The sequence below is a fragment of the Lygodium microphyllum genome, chromosome 21 (assembly GCF_053477565.2).
Source record: "Lygodium microphyllum isolate KBCC chromosome 21, Lygodium_microphyllum_v1.1.10, whole genome shotgun sequence".
NCBI lineage: Eukaryota > Viridiplantae > Streptophyta > Polypodiopsida > Schizaeales > Lygodiaceae > Lygodium > Lygodium microphyllum.
This window is the reverse complement of record NC_141155.1, coordinates 108645156-108654517: the sequence shown is the minus strand read 5'-3', so window position 1 is coordinate 108654517 and position 9362 is coordinate 108645156.

Genomic DNA, 9362 nt, shown 5'->3' with positions numbered 1-9362 from the left:
ACACACCAATAAAAATTAATATAAAAAAATCCAGAGGTCAAAATAGGCAGAGGAAAAAGGAGAAATGTGCAAGAAGGGTGGCCAAACAAGGCTATCTAGTCAGAATTGAATTCCAAGGAGAATAGGGTAGGTTCATATGAAAGAAGGGCAAAAAAATGCATGAAAAAGGTACAAAAATTTGCAAAAATTAATAACAGACAAATCGGACATCGAAAGAATGGGGTGGAAAAAGAAAAAATGTCATGTGATAGGTGCAGAACAGGACTTTCACATCAGATTAGCATTTCGAAACAAGAAAGGAGCGTTCACATGAAAAAACGTCCAATTGGTGAGAATTTCTTCAAAATTTAATAACTTCCAATCCGTTATGCAGAACAGGGGATGATAAAAAAGAAAATGTACAGTTTAACGGGATAAACATGGTTGTAAGGTTGGATTTGGGTTTTGGTGAACATAGGGGGTGTTCACACGAAAAAACGACCAAAACATAGTTTAAAAAGAAATAACCATGCGAACTGCCTCTAAGAAAGGTAGACGCTTGGCAGATGCGCATGGATGCATCCCCGCACTTAAAATCTTACTAGATAGGGGTAAATGACGCCGCATGAACATAAGACTTGTCACCGGATTGTACTTTAACGTCCCCACACTTAAAACATTTACCATCATGTGCAAACAGAAGGTGTAGGGTTAGAAAAACTTGCCCGTGGTGTCGAGAGTTGCGGAAATGAGTTTTTCCTATAGCTACCTTATGAGAGGTCTTGTACACCCAGAGAGTCTTTGTAAGTCACTCATCCCAATCATGGCGATGTGCGGCAATTGTCCTTGTTGGGATCGAGCAGAGGATGCGATTAGTGACTTCAACTTGGCCGTTGGCTCTAGGGTAATAGGGGGTGGACTTACGATGGCAGATCTTATACAGTTCTGTCAACTCTTCCATAATCTTGTTAAGGAAGTGCATACCTCGATCACCGATAAGCTCTAGGAGACTGCCAAAATGGGTGATGATATTCTCATATAGGAACAATGCCACACTATTTCCATCATCCCGCTTCAGAGCTTTAGCTTCACATGACTTGGTGACATAATCTGTACATACCAGGATGTATCTATTCTGCTTCCTTTTGGTAGGCGAATCGATGGGGCCCACGAAATCATTCCCCCACTTCTCGAACGGCTTTAGGGGAAGAATGGGTTGCAAGGGCATGGCACTGGATTTGGTAGGTTTTTCCATTCGTTGACAAGCATCACACAATTTGTAGTAATCATAAGCATCCTTATGGAGGGTTGGCCACCAATATCCTGCAAGTAAGGGCTTTCTAGCTCTCGCTTCTCCTGCGAAGTGTCCACCACATGGTTCATCATGGCTTGCTTTCAATATTATGCCAATTTCTTCTCCTACAACACATCTTCATAAGACTTCGTTCTTGCCTTTCTTGTACAGAGCGCCACCTAACAGGATGTAGGGGAATGATTCCAATAGAAGCTCCTTTTTCTCATAGCTCGAGATGCTAGGAGAATACTATTGGGTTGCCAAGAGGTTGGCAATGTCTGTGTACCATGGGGTAACTATTTCGACTAGAAACAAGGAAGCATCAAGAAGGTTTGGATCATCTTGCTCTTCTTCATCATCACTTTAAGGGATTCACGAAAGGTAATCAGCCAGGACATGAGAGCGACTGGGTTTGGTAACCACTTCAAAGTCAAACTCTTGAAACAAAAGGAGCCATCTCATTATTCTTCCCTTCACGTTAGCCTTGTTCATCAGGAAGGAAAGGGCTTCATGGTCCACATAGAATTTGAAATGCATTGACAACAAATAATGTCGAAACTTCTCCAAAGCAAACACCATTGCTAGACACTCAAGCTCTATCACTGTGTAGTTCCACTCTTTGTCGATTACTTTCCAACTGGCATAATAGATTGGTTGATCTAACTTAGAGGGGCCCTTTTGGCATAAAACTACACCTAGGCCTTCAAATGATGCATCAGTGTGAACATGGAACTCCTTCATCCAATTAGAAGGCTACAGGATGGGTGCTTCAATCAAACACTACTTCAAGTTATTAAATGCCTCGTCACAATTAGTGGTCCATGTAAACTCGGCATCTTTTCTTAGGAGTTTATGCAAAGGAGCTGCCTTTATCGCAAAGTGTGCAATGAACCTTCAGTAATAGTCCACATGACCAAGAAATCCCGTCAATTTCTTAAGGTTAGTTGGGGCTGTCAAGGCAGCAATCTTCTCAATCTTAGCAGGATCTGTTGCTATCCCTTGTGCAGAGACAATGTGGCCTAGAAGAACTCCTAATGAGACGCCAAAAACACATGTTTTGGGGTTGAGAGAAATCCCATACTCTCGGCATCTGTCAAAACATTGCTTTAGGTGTTCCCAATGTTCACGGATTAGGCTATAGACACATAAGTCATCAAGATACACCTCAATGAAATCATGCAGATGGTTTTGGAAGGTAGCCATCATCACTCGTTGGAAGGTAGCATGAGCATTACAGAGCCCAAACGGCATCACTCTGTAAGCATAGGTTCCCCATTCTATTGTGAAGGTTGTTTTAGATTGGTCTTCTTCTGCAATTTGGACTTGATCATATCCACTGAATCCATCCAAGAGGGAATAAAGCTCATGGCATGTCATGGTGTCCAACAATTGGTCTATAAATGGGATAGGGAAATGATCCTTCTTCGTCTTGGAATTCAGCTTTCGAAAGTGCACACATATTCAAAGTTTCCCATTCTTCTTGGGTACTACCACAATGGGAGAAACCCATTCACTATTAGCCACGAGATAAATGAACTCAACTTCAAGGAGCTTTAATAATTCAACCTTCACTAGAGCTGAATAATTGGGATTCATATGCCTCTGTATTTACCTCACAGGTTTGGCATCAGGCTGTAGGTCAATGTGGTATTGGCAACTGTGGGATCAATTCCATTTAGATCTTTATACAACCATGCAAACATGTCTAAGTTATCCTTTAGTAGGTCTCGCAAGACCACTAGTTCCTCTTGTGGAAGATTTAGATTCACTTTTAGGTGACCTTTAGTACCATCAGCATCCAGGAACGTCAATTGCCTTTCACCTTCCACTTCACAGATAAATGTCCCACGGACTACTTTTGGGTAAAGATTTGACTCCTTCAAGGGAGTGGTCTCATCTTCTGATGATGCACTAGAACTACTATTGTCTTTTAATGGAGGTTGAGCTCGCTCTTTGGGAGGCTAAAAGGGTATCATTGAGGTTTCAAGTTTGGGTTGGGGATGAGTTACTTCTGGACTCGAGAATTTGTCTTCTGAAGACGCATCCAAGAATGTCACATAAGAGGAAATTTCTGTGTTCTATTTGAGTTGCCGAACTGGGGGTTGTTGGCAAAATGCATCGTCATCATCTTCTTTAAGGAAGGGTAACTTTGGACGACAAGAGCCACTACTGAAGGAAGGCCTATTATTCTTAATCCATTTCTTATAGAGGCTTTGCATATGACATGATTCATAGATCAGTCCAAAGGGTACCACAATCATTCTATCACACAGAAAGGGATCTTCTGCTTTTGAGGCTTCAGGAACGTCTTCCTCATCATCTACATTATCACTTTTGTCATCCTCAGGTTCTATTTCTACATCTATGGGTGTTTTGTAAGAGAAGAACAAGCCCTCTATTATGTCCTCTGCTTTTGCCCTACCTCTGACTCTGTCTCTCTCTCTGCTTCTGTCTCTGACTCTGTCCCTGCCTCTGACTCTGCGACTGCCGTGTAATAGGGAGAACAGTACATCCATGCTTCTATTTTGTTGTCAGAGTTGATTTTAGAAGTCAATAGGTATTCTCCCATGGACAAAGACTTTGCTTCCTTCAGTAGTTGGCTTACGGTGCCCACTGTTAGGGACTGTGCCTCTATTTTCTTGGGAAAGATATGTTTGATAGCCTCTTTGTCTCCTAATGTATCATCTATTACTTCATTGGAGGAGTCTGTTATGACTCGATGGATGTAGATCCATTACCTTTTTGCGATCCATACAAATTTAACACCACTTTATTGGGTCCTCTCTCTAGGGTTAGGGTTCCTTTGAACCAGTCCATCCTTGCCCTTGCTTCAAAAAGCCAAGGTCTTCCCAATAGTAGAGGGTATGAGTTCCGTAGGAATTTGGTTTGACCACAAAATATGTCGGCCAATAGTCTCTTCCTGCAAGGGTTGTTTTTACATATTGGAGGATGCCCAACAATTTGATTATAATTTGGTCTGCCAATCTAATAATCCATTGTGTAGGTTGCATTCCTTTGCAAGCCTAGATCCTTCATTGTCACATCCGTCGTTATGTTTACTAATAAGCCTCCATCAATCAATGCATCTGCAATAAAGCATCATGTTGGACTTTGTTGGGTTCTGAGGCTCTGTTGGACTTTGTTGTTGTTGGGGGAGAAATCCTTAGGCCGTGTCTTCTTGTTAAGATGCTTTTGAATCTTTTTCGACAATTGGGAGACAACATCAACAACTATTAGAATGTTAGGTTTGGTTTAAAGGTGTCTAGGTCTTTGACCAAATCATACTCTTTGATAGGATCCATAAGCTTTTCCAATCGACTGGGAAATGGGGCCACGCCCACTTTTATATTCCCATTTTCTTCTAGGAGTGGCAACATCTGCGCCTCTTCTTCAGGAGGTACTTCCGCATCCTCTATTTCCTGGACCTCTGGCCTTGTCTCTACAACTGTCTTTGTAGCTCTTTGTGGCTCTGTAGTGCTCCATACTTCCTTATTCTAGATTGCATTGTTTTGCTTATCCTGAGGAATGTTGAACTTCATAGTCTTGGTAGAAGGAACATTCTCTTTTGGAACTACCGATTCTCCTTTCTTTGCTCGCGTTATTGCGGCCACTTACAATTCCACCAAATTGGAAGAAGGTTCTTGGGTCTTTTGTTGGGTATCAGAAGTAGATTTCATAGGGGCTAGACTTGGACAATCTTTTGTAGTATGGCATTCTCCTTTGCATCAACTACATGAGATATAACCCTTTTCTCCACATCTGTAACATTCCACCTCTGATCTCTGACAACCATCAGCAAACTGTCATCCTCTGTATCTTTGAGAGAGAAACCTCCTTGGACCAAAATTAGGACCAAACTCCCTAGGCTTTGGTCCAATGTCCTGAATTGTCATTTTGGATTCCAACAAGTTGAATCTTGCATCTTCATCTTTCTTTCTTTGTTCGTACATCTCTTTCTTCAGAGAGCAGATATCTTCTGTATGGTTCTTCCTCAAACAATATGAACAGAAAGCTCTAGGAATGGTTGGTTTTTGGGTACATTAAGAGGCTAAATGTCTCGCTTGATGGCACTTTTCGCACCACATATTAGAATGCATCACATCTCTCCCACCTCTCGCAGGCATGGATATATTGGCGGTATTCAACTTTAGCATCTGTAGCTGTTCAGTAATCACATCCATAAGCTCTTTCTTAATACTTGCAACTGAGTTGGATAGGTAATCCTTCAGATTTTCACCTGTTGAAGTACTTGTAGTGGGTTTTGGGAAGCTTCTATGATTATTGCATACACTGGTTGGGTTGATCTAGGAGGTCCTTTGTTCTGGTTCTGATTCAGAGCTCATGTTGAGACTTGGGGTTGTTGATTCCAGTGGGTAGGATTCCACTGTTGTTGAGTTGCCATTTGAGGAATTGTTTGAGACCAGTGTTGTTGTGGTTGAACCATCATTTGAGGCATTGTCGTTTGCTGCCACTATGGATTAGGTACATTGTACCGCACTGTTTGCATCTGGGGTAGGGGTAGGGAAATGTCCCTAGGACTGCATTTGGTGGGTATATCATTCTTGGAATGGGAGGAGGTAAGACTCCTCTTCCTGGGGTCATTGATAGCCTTGCTTCAACTTCGTCATACAGTCTTGCACCTTCTACTTCAGCTTGCAGATTGATTGATCTTCTCAATTCCACAAACTTGCAAACTTTTGGTTGTAGGCCTCTAAGGAACACTCCTTTCTAGATGCCTTTATGCAAATGATGATTGGTCCATCTCTTCAGGGTGGATTCCATTCGCGAGACATAAGATTCTACTCTTTCTCCAGAGGACTGACTTAGGTTCATGAACTCCTCTCGCATCCGCTCTTCAAAACCTTCATGCTTGAATTTCGTGAGAAATGACAACTTCAGGTCATCCCATGTGCCAAAAGTTCATGCTGCTTGTCTTTCATACCACTGAAACATTGCACCCTTAAAAGTGGCGGGGAATATTGCTAACCAATCCTTGGGGGTTCTGGCATTGTTAGCTACACATGCTACCATAAACTTTGCTACATGAAGATCAGGGTCTTCATTGTACTCTCCCTTAAATATTGGCAATGGGACTACATTTGCTGGCTTGTCATCAATATTTCCAGGACAAATCTGACTAGGAAGGGGACCTTGAGTTGCCATGGGGACTTTTGTAAAGAGTGCTTTTAGGGCATCAAAGAAAGCTTCTATTGCAAGCTTGTTCTCGGCCTTGATTTTTGCATTCTCTCTTTTCACGTATCTCTGGACTCATTCTAGTGCTTGCTTCTTGATTGCGTCATTCATTACGGGGTTGGCTCCAACCAGTTGTTACTCAATAGAACAAAATTAGGGGGGACTTCAGTCTCTGGAGGACTCCCTGGCCAACATCTCTTCTACTTCCTTCTTTTCAACGTCTCTGAATTCTACTTTCATGCCATTACACACGGGGAGATATTCCGTTCTAAAGGTATCAAAACTCATTATTCTGAGGATCGTTGTTGTGCCATCATCATAATAATGCCAGCGTTTGATGGTTACAATAGTGTATGTTGTGAAGAATACTCTATCCACCAACTTCTAGTGGGTTTCTAATTGAACAAATAGGAGATTGTCAGTGCACTAGGCATCCCACATGTCCTATTGTTGAGCATCCACGAACAAATTCCAACTCTTTTCTTTCTTGTTTTCGTGAACCTCCACTGACCACGACTCCTGAAGCTTCTTCACAATCACCCACTTGATGATGTCTGGAAACTTCTCAATGAATGCCAAATCTTCCATGGATGGTCATTCTCTTTGTTTTTGCACTTCAGTTTGTTCCCAAACAATTTGCCACCAAGATGCACGTCTTTGTTGCTTCAACTGAAAGAGAAAATAGTCCACCACATAGAGCTTGCATCATGATGGTAATGTTTTTCCGCCATTGTGGAATGAACTTCTTGTAAAAAGTGGCTTTGGTAATGAGAATCTCCAACTCTTCAGTGGGAGAATGAACTTTGCAAACATCCATTGAATTCTTCTCTTCTTGGCAATGCTATTTCCTTCATTTTCAGCCTTTTTTGATGCTTGTTAATGGCAAGTTTCCCCGGCTATGCACCAAAAACATGGAGCCTCAAGAGAGACACCAAGGAAAAGGGGTGGTTTCTACTACAAGAATATCTATATTGTAATATTAACAAGCTTTTGTTTCATTCTTTAGAGAACCACAATAAGGAAAATAACAAATCTTCACACAATATCATAGTAGATATCTCCCATGGATTTGATAGAATCAACCATAATATTCAACATCTTCATAGAATCCATAAAAAATAACAAGAACACAAAATAATACACCACTTTTGAATGAAAATAATCACATATGATTCATCTTCATTGTCTTCATAGTTTTCTCTCTCAATCTCTCATAGATAGATACATTGTTTTTCATAAAATTGGCTATCTCTAACTCTCTCTTTCTCTCTCAATCAATAATACATCATCTCCTCACTAAAATAATCAATAATCACTCATAATAATCCTTCTTAGGTAGTGGATGCCCCTTCCAAGAGGGGTGTCTGATATGAAAGGTCACCATAGCCACTACAGTGACTCTTCATAGCAACTACTTCTTCCACTTCCTTGAGCTCTTTTGAACTTACATTCACCTCTTTCCAAGGCTAGAAAAATTTTCCAAAGTCACACATACATTCTATAGAACACTTACAGAAGCATATAGAACAGAATAGAACAGAAATAGAGCAAGAACATAAGCTCATCAGAGGGTTACAGAAGGTCAACAAAAAAAATCAGAACCTCATAACTCACACTAAAACCATTACAAAATATACAAAACTATTCAATGAGCTTTCAAAATACCTCAACCTTCATCAATAATCAATCCATGCTTCATATAGAAGAAAATTAGAACAAAACAAAAGGTATCATAACCAAGAACATCACAAAACCTCATATTTCTATTGAAAATCATCTTGAGCTTCAAAACATAATCAATATCATCCAAAACACTCTCAAAACACTTCCAAAAATAACTAATCATCACTCAAAATCCATAAAAAATCAACCACTAAAGCCTCAAAAAAACAAAAATCAACCAAAAAAATCTAGTCATTTTAGCATTCAACAATTACATCCACGAACCCCACATTAAGTTTAGTAGTTGCCATTGGTACTTATCCACATCAATCATGCATTAGACCCTATGTGACATGTCCTCTAGCTCTTTAATCATAATCTAGTCTCCATAAAGAAATATTTCTCTCTAGTCAATTTGCTATGCAATCCACTCCCAAAACCTAGCCCTATCTTGCAATGAGTTTGGGGCATATGCAAAACCTAGCCCTATCTTGCAATGAGTTCAGGGCATATGCAAATAAGACATTAAGTTCCTCATTATCCAGATCAACTTTGATAGTTAGAACATTACAAGTTTCATTGTTGCATGGGCTAGAGGGGCTAAACTTATGGTAGGTAGCCACCAAGGTGCCACCCCTATCCTTGAATGTAGAGTTATAAACATGGTATTTCTCAAACCCTAAAATCCTAGTATATCCTCCTCTTGAAGCTTAGTTTCTTGCAAGAAAATACCATCATGGTTGCATTCTTAACCAATCTAGCACATGTTTTCCTTGTAAGCTTACTCAATGAATGGGAGTATGTTCATGAAGCCTTGTGCTTTGTGGCTTATTTGCATTTTTCCTATCTTGTTGCTACACCTTCTCCTTGCCCTTACCATCCTTAGAGTAATTCCTAATTCTAGGTGCACCTACTTCTTTTTTCCTCTTGGTTACCTACATGTGAGGTTGTGCCTTGAATTTTTCATCATAAGACTCCATTGTTCTAGTTGTTGAGATTCCTTGAAAGCCTCCTCCATGGACTCCATCATTGGGCTCTTGGTCGTACTAGGGACGGCTCTATCCAAATGGCCCAATTGGTGGACAAAGATAACATGCATCAGGAAAGGGAGAAAAGTTGACTTTATAGAGGAGTCCCCAACCCTATTATCCTTTATCTCCAAAACGTTTTGATACTCCATAGAATACATGCATTGCATTCTCTCTTGGATTGGGGAGAGGGGATATAGAGTAAT